Source organism: Cebus imitator, unplaced genomic scaffold (genome assembly GCF_001604975.1).
Source record: "Cebus imitator isolate Cc_AM_T3 unplaced genomic scaffold, Cebus_imitator-1.0 Scaffold177, whole genome shotgun sequence".
NCBI classification, from domain to species: domain Eukaryota; kingdom Metazoa; phylum Chordata; class Mammalia; order Primates; family Cebidae; genus Cebus; species Cebus imitator.
The window spans coordinates 2,284,585-2,294,869 of record NW_016107492.1 but is presented as its reverse complement, the minus strand read 5'-3'; the positions used below and the strand labels follow the sequence as shown (position 1 = coordinate 2,294,869).

The following is a 10,285-nucleotide window of genomic DNA, read 5'->3' as shown; positions in this document are numbered from 1 at the left end:
AAAAAAAAAAAAAAAAAAAAAAGGCAAATGACTTTAATAGACATTTCTCCAAAGATGATAAACGGCCAAGAAGTACAGCCCTTCTTCAGTATCCTCAGGGGATTGGTTGCAGGATGCCTGCAGATACCAAAATCCATGTATCCTTAAGTCCCATATATAAACTGGTATGCATATAACCTATGTACATCTTCCTACATACTTTAAATTATCCCTGGATTACTTATGATATGTAGGAGATCCATCAGGTCGGTGGAAAATTACAGAAAGATGCAAGCCTTCTTGGAAGGCTGGAAGGTTTTGCAAAAGCCTTGGGAAAAGGTTTATGGCTGAAGGCAGCCTAATCCTCTTACCTTGAGTTAACAACATAGAGCAGATAACAAGGGAATGTAGAGGAGTTTATCTAAATAGCTTGTTTACTCATGTGGTCCTAAGATAGATCTTTGATCATTCTTGGGCACATGACTCTGGCAGAGTTCCCCTGGCCGCACTGACTGGCAAGTCTGTGTCAGTGTACATTTTTCATCCATTGCTTGGTCAAGTCTGCCGGCTGGATTCAACAGTGATACCTAAGACCATGTAAATGCTATGTAAATAGTTGTTATATTGTATTTTTAAAATATGTATTATTTTTATTGGGTTTACAAAACATTTTCAATCCATGTTTGGTTGAATCTGGGGATGCATAACCTGCAGATACTGACTGTAAACTGTATATAAAAAGATGTTCAATATCATTAATCATCAGGGAAATGTATATCAAAATCATGACATATCACCTTACACTTGTTGGGATGGGGAAAGCAAGCAAAGAAAGAAGTGTTGGCAAGGACTTGGAGAAACTGGAAACCCTTTTAACTGTTGGTGGGAATGTAAAATAGCTTCCATAGCTGCTATGGAAACAGTATGGATAGTCCTCAAAAAGTTAGAAACAGAACTACTATAAAATCCAGCAATTCTGCTTCTTGGTATACAGCCAAAAGAAATGAGAACAGGACATCAAAGACATATTTGCACATCTATGGTTACTGTGGCATTATTACAACAACCAAGAGGTAGAAGCAGCCTAAATGTCCATCATCAGATAAATGAAAAAATAAAATGTGGTTTATACATACAATGAAAAACTATTCAGATTCCAAAAAGAAGAAAATCCTCTCATATGCTACAACATGGATGAATCTTAAGGACATTATACAAAGTAAAACAAGCCAGACACAAAAAGACAAGTTCCACTGATTCCACTTATATTAGGTGTCTAAAGCAGTCAAATTCATAGAAAGTAAAATGGTGGTTGCCAAGAGAGGTGGAGAGAAGAGTTACTGTTCAATGGGTATCGTTTCAGTTTTGCAAGATAAAGTTCTAGAGCTCTGTTGGACAACAATGTGCATATAGTTAACACTACTGAACTGTACATTTAAAAATGGTTAAGATAGTAAATTTTACATTGTTTTTTTCACCACAATAAAAAAAGACACTGCATAATGACAGAAGTGTCAATTCACAAAGACACAGTCTAAATGTGCATACACCTAACTTCAAATCTTCAAAATACACAAAGCAAAACCAAAAATAACTAAAGGGAAAAACAGACGAATCCACGATTATAACTGAAGAGATTTCAACATTTCTCTCCAGTTACAGAACTAGTTAACGGAGCATTAGCAATGATATAAAAGAACAGAATATCTTCAACCAAATGGATTTCATGGGTGTTTACAGAATACTTCTTCCAACAACAGCAGAATATACATTCTTTTCAAGTGCACATGAACCAATATAAGCCATATCCTGAGTCAATAAATAACCCTAAACAAATTTAAAAGAAATTACATTGTATACAATGTAGTCTCTGACCATAATGGAATTAAACTAGAAGCAAGTAACAAAGACAACAGAAACCTCTCCAAATGCTTGCAAATTAAATGCACACATCTAAATAATCCATGGAGCAAAGAGAAAGTCTTAAGAAAAATTAGAAATTTCTTTGTTATGTTAGTTCTTAACAAAAATGACAATATAAAATTTCAAAAATCTGTAGGCTACAGGTGAACATGTGGCTTAGGGAAATATTTAGAAAATTAAGTGCTTACATTAAAAAAAAAGTATTAAATCAATATTCTAAGCCTTTACTTTCAGAAACCAGAACCTAGAAAAAGAAGAACAAAATAAACTCAAAGCAAGCATAAGGAAAAAGGGTGCAAACAAAATAAAATTGCAAACAACAACAACAACAACAAAAATAGATAAAAATCAAAACCAAGAAATATTTTTAAAAGATCAACAGGCTGGGTGCAGGGGCTCACCCCTGCAATCCCACCACATTGGGAGGTCAAGGTGGGTGGATCACCTGAGGTCAGGAGTTCAAGACCAGCCTGGCCAACATAGCAAAACCCTGTCTCTACTAAAATATACAAAAACTATCTAGGCATGGTAGTGGACGTCTGTAATCCCAGCTACTCAGGAGAGTGAGGCAGGGAGAACTGCCTGAACCTGGGAGGCGAAAGTTGCAGTGAGTCAAGATCATGCCACTGCACTCCAGCCTGTGCAACAGAGCGAGACTCCATTTCCAGGGGGTGGGGAGGGGGAAGGTGGAAGATCAACAGAATTGATAAACATCTGGCAAAAAAGTGGGGAGGGGAAGACACACATTACCAAAATCTGGAATATCAGAGACTATCATTACAAACCCCACTGGCATTAAAAAGGTAAATAAGATGAATGCTATGAAAAATTCTACACAAATGTGACAGCTTAGATGAAATGGACCAATTCCTCAAAACCCACAAACTACCAAAACTCACCCAAAAGACAACCTGAGCATTGTTATAACTATTATAGAATTTAAATCAGTTTGAAAAGCAATCCTCGAGCCAAGATGGTTTCACTAAATTCTACCAAACATTTGAAGAAGAAATAATCTCAACTCTATAAAATTTCTTTCAGAAAACAGAAGAGGAGAAAACACTTCTCAACTCATTTTATGACATGATCTGTTACTGTACCAAAAGCAAAGCTAGTACAGAAAAAGAAAACTATAAATCAATATCCCTCATAAATACAGAATCAAAAATCCCCAACAATTAGCAAATATAATTAGAAAATATAGAGAATGATCATGACCAAGTAGAATTTATCCTAAGAGTTTATGCAAGGCTGCTTCAATATTCAAAAAAATAGTTTACCATACATATTACCATCATATTAAACCATCACAACAACATACTAAAGAAGAAAAACAACAAAGTATAAGTTATCTCCAGTGCAATAAAGCAATAAAAAGAAATAAAAGGCAAAGTCTAGAAAGAAATAAAACTGTCCCTATCAGCAGGCATAATGGTCTATGTAAACCATTCCCAAAGAACAGCTGTAACTAGTAAGTTGAGCAAGGTCACTAAAAACAAAGTGAACACCCAAAAAATTAATATTTCCACATACTAGCAATGTACAACTGGAAACTGAAACTTTAAAAAGCAAGACCATTTACAGTAACTTAAAATGAAATACGTATAAATCTAACAAAACATGTACAAAATCTGTATGCTGAGAAATGTTGATGAAAGAAATCAAAGAAAACCTAAATAAATGAAGAGATAAAAGAATCATGGGCTGTACGACTCAACATAGTAAACAGGTTGATTCCCTATAAATTGATGTCCAGATTTAAAGCAATTCCAATCAAAATCACAGCAACATTTTTTGTAGGTATAGGCAAGCTAAGTGTAAAATTTATATGAAAAAAAGACACTAAGGAAATCAGAATAAAGTATGAGCTTTCGTTAACACTACTGTACCAATATTAGTTCACTAATTGGAACAAATTACCATACTAATGTAAAATGTACATAATAGGGAAAGAGAATAAGAAAGTATATGGGAATTTTTCTGTAACTCTAAAAGGCCTATTTTTAAAAATTGACAAGATGGTAATAGTGAATGGAGAGGCATCAACAGAAAAGAACAAAGAGTTCAGAAGTAGACCCACACAAATATGACCAATTGTTTTTTGACAAAGTACAAAAGCAATTTAATAGAGAAAAGACAGTTTTTTCAACAGATGATGTTAGAACTGGACATCTACACACACAGAAAAAATGAATCCTTATAGCCGGACTATAAGGATTATAATGGATTATAAGCTATAATCCATTATAAGGACTATAGTTTATATAAACTATAATCCATTATAATGACTGTAAGGATTATATAAACAATAAAATGGTTTGTGCCCAGGAGACTAAGGGAAAAAGATCACCAGAGTTCAAGTCCAGCTGGGCAACACAGCAATACGCTGTGTCTAAAACAAAAAAGAATCTTGTCCTAAGGCTCACATATAATATAAAAATTAACTAAAAAATGGATGAGACTATAAGTAAATATAGACAAATACACACACACACACACACACACACACACACACACACACGTACACACACGCACATGGCTTTATAAGGTTTTTAAAAATTTTTTTTCAGAGGTAGGGGTCTCACTATGTTGCCTAGGCTAGAGTGCAGTGGCTATTTACATGCACAACCATTGCACACTGTAGCCTTAAACTTTGAGACCACTGCACCTGGCTATAGTTTTACATAGTTTCTGATCCATTTTATACAATATGTAAAATATGTTTTATACTATATACATATATAACTTACATATAAAACAATAAAACTTTTGAAGAAAACATAGGAGAAAAACTTTATGACTCAGGGTCAAGCTACTAGTTGTTAAATATGAAAGAAAAAATTGCTAAAAGGGACTGTATCAAAATTAAAACCTTTTGCTATGAGAAAGACACCATAAGAAAATAAAAAGACAAGCTCCAAACCAGGAGAAAAATGTTGACAAATCACACATTTGACAAAAAAAAAAATTGCATCCCAAATATATAAAGAACTTTCAAACTTAACAGTAAGAAAAATAACTCAACTAAAATATGGACTAAAGACTTTAAGTCACGTCACCAATGAAGATATGTGGATGGCAAATAAGCACACAAAAAGATGTTCAACATCACTGTCATTAGGGAAATGAAAATTAAAATAATGAATCAGGTGCAGTGGTGTGTGCTTGTCGTCTTAGCTATGCAGGATGATTGCTTAACCCCAAGAGTTCGAAGCTGTTCATCTGATCATGCCTGTAAACAGCCACTACACTCCAGCCTAAGCAACACAGCAAGACCCTGTCACCACCACCCCCCCCACACACACCCCACAATCATAATGAAATACCACTATACATCTATTAGAATGGCTAAAATAAACAATACTAACAATTCCAAGTACTGGTGAGGATATGAAACACTTGGAATTTCCATATATTGCTGGTGGGAATGCAAAACAGCACCACTGCTCAAATGAATGAATGAATGAATGAATGCATGTGGCAGTTTCTCACATAGTTAAACATACTCTCATACTATGACCCAGAAATCTGACTCCTGGTAATTTAACCTAGAGAAATGAAAGCTCATGTTTGCACAAAAACTTGCACCTGAAAACGTATAGCAGCTCTAGTTACAATTGCTAAAAACTGAAAATAATCCAAATAACCTTCAACAACTGAATGAATAAACAAAACTGTGGGTACAACCATACCATAGAACACTACCCCACAATAAAAAGGAACAAACGTGGTACATGCAACAACTTGGATGAATCTCAACGGATGCTTAGTCTCAAAAGGTTACTACATAGTCTATGATTCCATTCATGTGATATTCTCAAAAGGACAAAATCAATGTGATGAAAAACAGATCAGTGGTTGCCAGGGATGAGGGGCAGGGAAAGAGTATGACAAAAAGGAGATGGCAAAAAGAGAGTTTTATGGGATGATGAAACTATTTTGCATCTATTTTAAATGTTAATTTAAAATTGATTTGGGTGATGATTAGACAAATCTACACATTTGTTAAAATTCATGGACTTGTACCCCCAAAATGTCAATTTTGCTATATGATAAAAAATAAAATGGAAAAAAGAAAGTTGCATTCCAATATACTCATGATAAAATTCAAAAGACACAAAGCAATATAATCACAAGCTACTCTATTGCTTAAGAGATAAATCAAGTCCACAAAATAAAATGTAAAGGCAGGCCAGGCACAATGGCATTCGCCTGTAATCCCAGCACTTTGATAGGACGAGCTGGGAATATCACTTGGGCCCAGCCTTGGCAACACAATAAGATTCAGTCTCTACAACAAATTTTAAAATTAGGCAGGTGTGGTGTAGTCCCAGCTACCTGCAAGGCTGAAATGGGAGGATCGCTTGAGCCCAGGAGGTTGAGGCTACAGTGAGTTGTGATCATGCCTCTGCATCCCATGCTGGGTGACAGAACAAGATTCTAACTCAAGATAACAAACAAAACACACACACACACACACACACACACACACACACACTATAAAAGCAGACACCATCATCAGCATTATGATAGAAAACAATCTGCCAGCCACTATTCTAACTGCAAGTGAATTAAATCATTTAGTCCTCACTACAACTCTACGAAGTAGCTACTTTTATTTTGCCCTTTTCCTCCCACCTCAGCCCCACTGCCCAAGTAGCTGAAACTATAGAGGTACACCACCATACAAGGCTAATTTTTGTATTTTTTGTAGAGATGGGGTTTTGCCATGTTGCCCAGGCTGGTCTTGAACTTCTGAACTCAAGTCATCTGCCCACTTAGGCCTCCCAGAATGCTGGGACTATAGGCCTGAGCCACTGTGCTCAGGAATCTTCCTTCACTTTTTTTGTCATGCCATATTTTGTGCCCTAACTATCTGAGAAAACTGAGGCACAGTGAGATGGAGTAAAGCCCAAGTAAGTGGTGGAGCCAGGATGTGAACCTAGGCAGCAGGGCTCCCCAGCCTGTGCTATTAACTACCAGACTACTGTTCAGAGCACTTTATAAGTGAAATATAATTACAGAACAAAATATATGAAAAACCAAGGTCCTTATCTTCTCTCTCACTATACTTTTAAATTACCCTACTTTCACAAGTAGCAACACCATTTTTTTCAGTTATCCTACTTCAAAGCTTGAGCCATATTTGACTCCTCTCGACTTTCACAACCTATCCACTTCAATTCTCCTGGATTCTATTTGGAAAAATCTCTCCTATTCACCCATCCCTTTTTTCCTATTATTATAGAACTCTATTCTCTCTCATTGTACTCTAGTTCAGATGCACATCATGTATTAACCTGGATTACAATGACTTCCCCTAACCAATCACCACATTCCCTCCTTCCCATCACTAAACACCTATCAAAGATTGGATGCTGCTAGATTTATCTAGCTCTAATTATCCTTTCGAAACTGCTTAATATGTAGTTCAGCTTATCCTGGCATTCAAGGTCCTCACTGCTCTGGCTCTAGTCTAACTTTCAGTCTTTTTCTCCATTCAATTTTTTTATATAAGGTATGGAAAGGGGGAAAGAAGATGGAAAAACTACTTACAAAACCACTGTGCACTATCTATTTTGCCAGAAATCTTAAATATACTCTCGTCTAAACATCACATTATAGATGGTCCTAGCATCCCTGACTTGCCCAAGGCCACACAGCTAAAAATGTTGGGAGATGGGGTTTCAATCTAGCTGTGATTAAGTCCATTATTTTTCCACTATATCACAGACTTCATTATTCAGTTTTCCTCAAATATATTTGCAAGTGCTCAAGCTATTCCTTGTGAGGGAATGATGTCAAGGCCCAGCTTAAATAATGCTTCTTTTATGAAGTCTTCTCTAACTCTCCCAATGGGGTGTGATCTTTCTTGTGAAGCCCCATAGTACTCTGTATTTCTCCAACTTGTTCACTTTCTTCCTTTTGTATTTTAGACTTGCCTGCTTAACACAGTGTACTCTTTTTAAAAGACTGTGTCTGCCGGGCGCGGTGGCTCAAGCCTGTAATCCCAGCACTTTGGGAGGCCGAGGCGGGTGGATCACGAGGTCAAGAGATCGAGACCATCTTGGTCAACATGGTGAAACCCCGTCTCTACTAAAAATACAAAAAATTAGCTGGGCATGGTGGTGCATGCCTGTAATCCCAGCTACTCAGGAGGCTGAGGCAGGAGAATTGCCTGAACCCAGGAGGCGGAGGTTGCGGTGAGCCGAGATCGCGCCATTGCACTCCAGCCTGGGTAACAAGAGTGAAACTCCATCTCAAAAAAAAAAAAAAGACTGTGTCTTAACAATATCAATGTGTTTGCCTACAATGAGCCAGAGTTCTGAGAGACTGAATTAACATGATCTCTATGAGCTGGTTTTTCCCCCCACAATGTAAAAAACTGGGTCAACTCAGCTCTGTGCTCCTCCCATTTGACAGACAGCCACATGTACTCATGCATCTTTGGCCACATCCCTGAGATACCAAGTGAAGGTGAAGGCCAGAGTCAATGGATTTGGCCATATTGGGTTCCTGGTCACCAACGTTGCTTTTAACTCTGGAAAAGTAGATATTGTCACCATCAATAAACTCTTCATTGATCTCAATTACATGGTCTACGTGTTCCAGTATGATTCCACCCATGGCAAATTTCATGGCACTGTCAAGGCTAAGAATGGGAAGCTTGTCATCAATGGAAATCCCAGCACAATCTTCCAGGAGCAAGATCCCTCCAAAATCCAATGGGGCAATGCTAATGCTGAGTATGTTATGGAGTCTACCGGTGTCTTCACCACCATGGAAAAGGCTGAGGCTCACTTGCAGAGAGGAGCCAAAACTTCATGATCTCTGTCCCCTCTGCTGATGCCCCTGTGTTCGTGATGGGCATGACCCATGAGAAGTATGACAACAGCCTAAAAATTGTCAATAATGCCTCCTAAACCACCAACTGCTTAGTGCCCCTGGCCAAAGTCAACCATGACAACTTTGGTATCATGGAAGGACACATAACTACAGTCCATGCCATCACTGCCCCCCAGAAGACTGTGGACTGCCCCTCTCCAGACCATGATCCCTGCCTCTACTGGCACTGCCAAGGCTGTGGGCAAGTCCATCTCTGAGCTGAATGGGAAGCTCACTGGCATGGTCTTCCGTGTCACCACTGCCAATGTGTCGGTCGTGGATCTGACCTGCTATCTGGAAAAACCTGCCAAATATGATGACATCAAGAAGGTGGTGAAGCAGATGTGGGAGGGCCCCTCAAGGGCATCCTGGGCTACACTGTGCACCAGGTTGTCTCCTCCAACTTCAACAGCAACACCCACTCTTCCAACTTCAATGTTGGGGCTGGCATTGCCCTTAACAACCACTTTGTCAAGGTCATTTCCTGGTATAACAATTAATTTGGCTACAGTAACAGGGTGATGGACCACATGGCCCACATGGCCTCCAAGGAGTAAGACCCCCAAACCACCAGCCCCAGTGAGAGCATAAGAGGAAGAGAGAAGCCCTCACTGCTGGGAAGTCCTTGCCACACTCCAGCCCCCACTACACTTCGAGTCTCCCCTCTTCACAGTTTCCATGCAGACTCCCTGAAGACAGAGGGGTCTAGGGAGCCCCACCTTGTCATGTACCATCAATAAAGTCCCCTGTGCTTGGCCAAAAAATAAAAACAAAAACAAAAAAAACCTGGGTCAACTCTTTTTAGTCTAGTGAGTCTTTTTTTTTTTTTTTTTTTTTTTTTTTTTTTGAGGCAGGGTTTCACTCTGCCACTCAGGCTGGAGTGCAGTGGTGCAATCTTGGCTTATCACAGCCTTGATCTCCCAGGCTCCAGCAATCCTACAGGCATGTACCACTATGCTGGGCTAATTTTTGTATTTTTTGTAGAGATGGGGTTTTGCCATGTTGCCCAGGCTAGTCTCCAACTTTTGGACTCAAGCCATCTTCCCACTTGGGCCTCCCAAAATGCTGAGACTACAGGCCTGAACCATTGCGCCCAGTAGTCTTCTTTTACTTACTTTGTCATACCATATTTTGTACCCTAACTATTTGAGTATTATGACAGTGGGTATCACTAATATCTTATTTTTTAACTTTACTAAGTTAAAGTACATACAATTCAAAATGACCGTCATGCACTTTTTTCCCTTACAACAACCTACTCTAGCTCTATCTAGTGAAAGTTTTGTTACTATTGTCACAAAATGTTTTCCTTTGTCAGAGTACTATTTCTATGAAAAGGGCTTTTCTTTTTTTTAGATGGAGTCTCGCTCTATTGCCCATGCTGAAGTGCAGTGGCATGACCTCGGCTCACTGCAACCTCCGCCTCCAGGGTTTAAGCTGCCTCAGCCTCTGGAGTAGGTGGGACTACAGACACATGCCACCACACCCGGCTAATTTT

General features: G+C 38.5%; 1 protein-coding gene and 1 pseudogene across 7 annotated transcripts in view; one reads left to right on the top strand and one right to left on the bottom strand.

Annotated features, from left to right (window-relative positions):
- KLHL8 (kelch like family member 8) overlaps positions 1-10,285 on the bottom strand; it is a 95,847-nt gene that overhangs the window by 37,942 nt on the left and 47,620 nt on the right. The window contains exon 2 of one of the 7 annotated variants that reach the window (XM_017545134.2): positions 351-566. The exons of the other annotated variants lie outside the window; for them this stretch is intronic. The gene's annotated coding sequence lies outside the window, so the exon portion shown is untranslated. The remainder of the gene's footprint in view (positions 1-350; positions 567-10,285) is intronic. 7 annotated transcript variants of the gene reach the window in all.
- Positions 8,110-9,642, top strand: LOC108315685 (annotated as a pseudogene).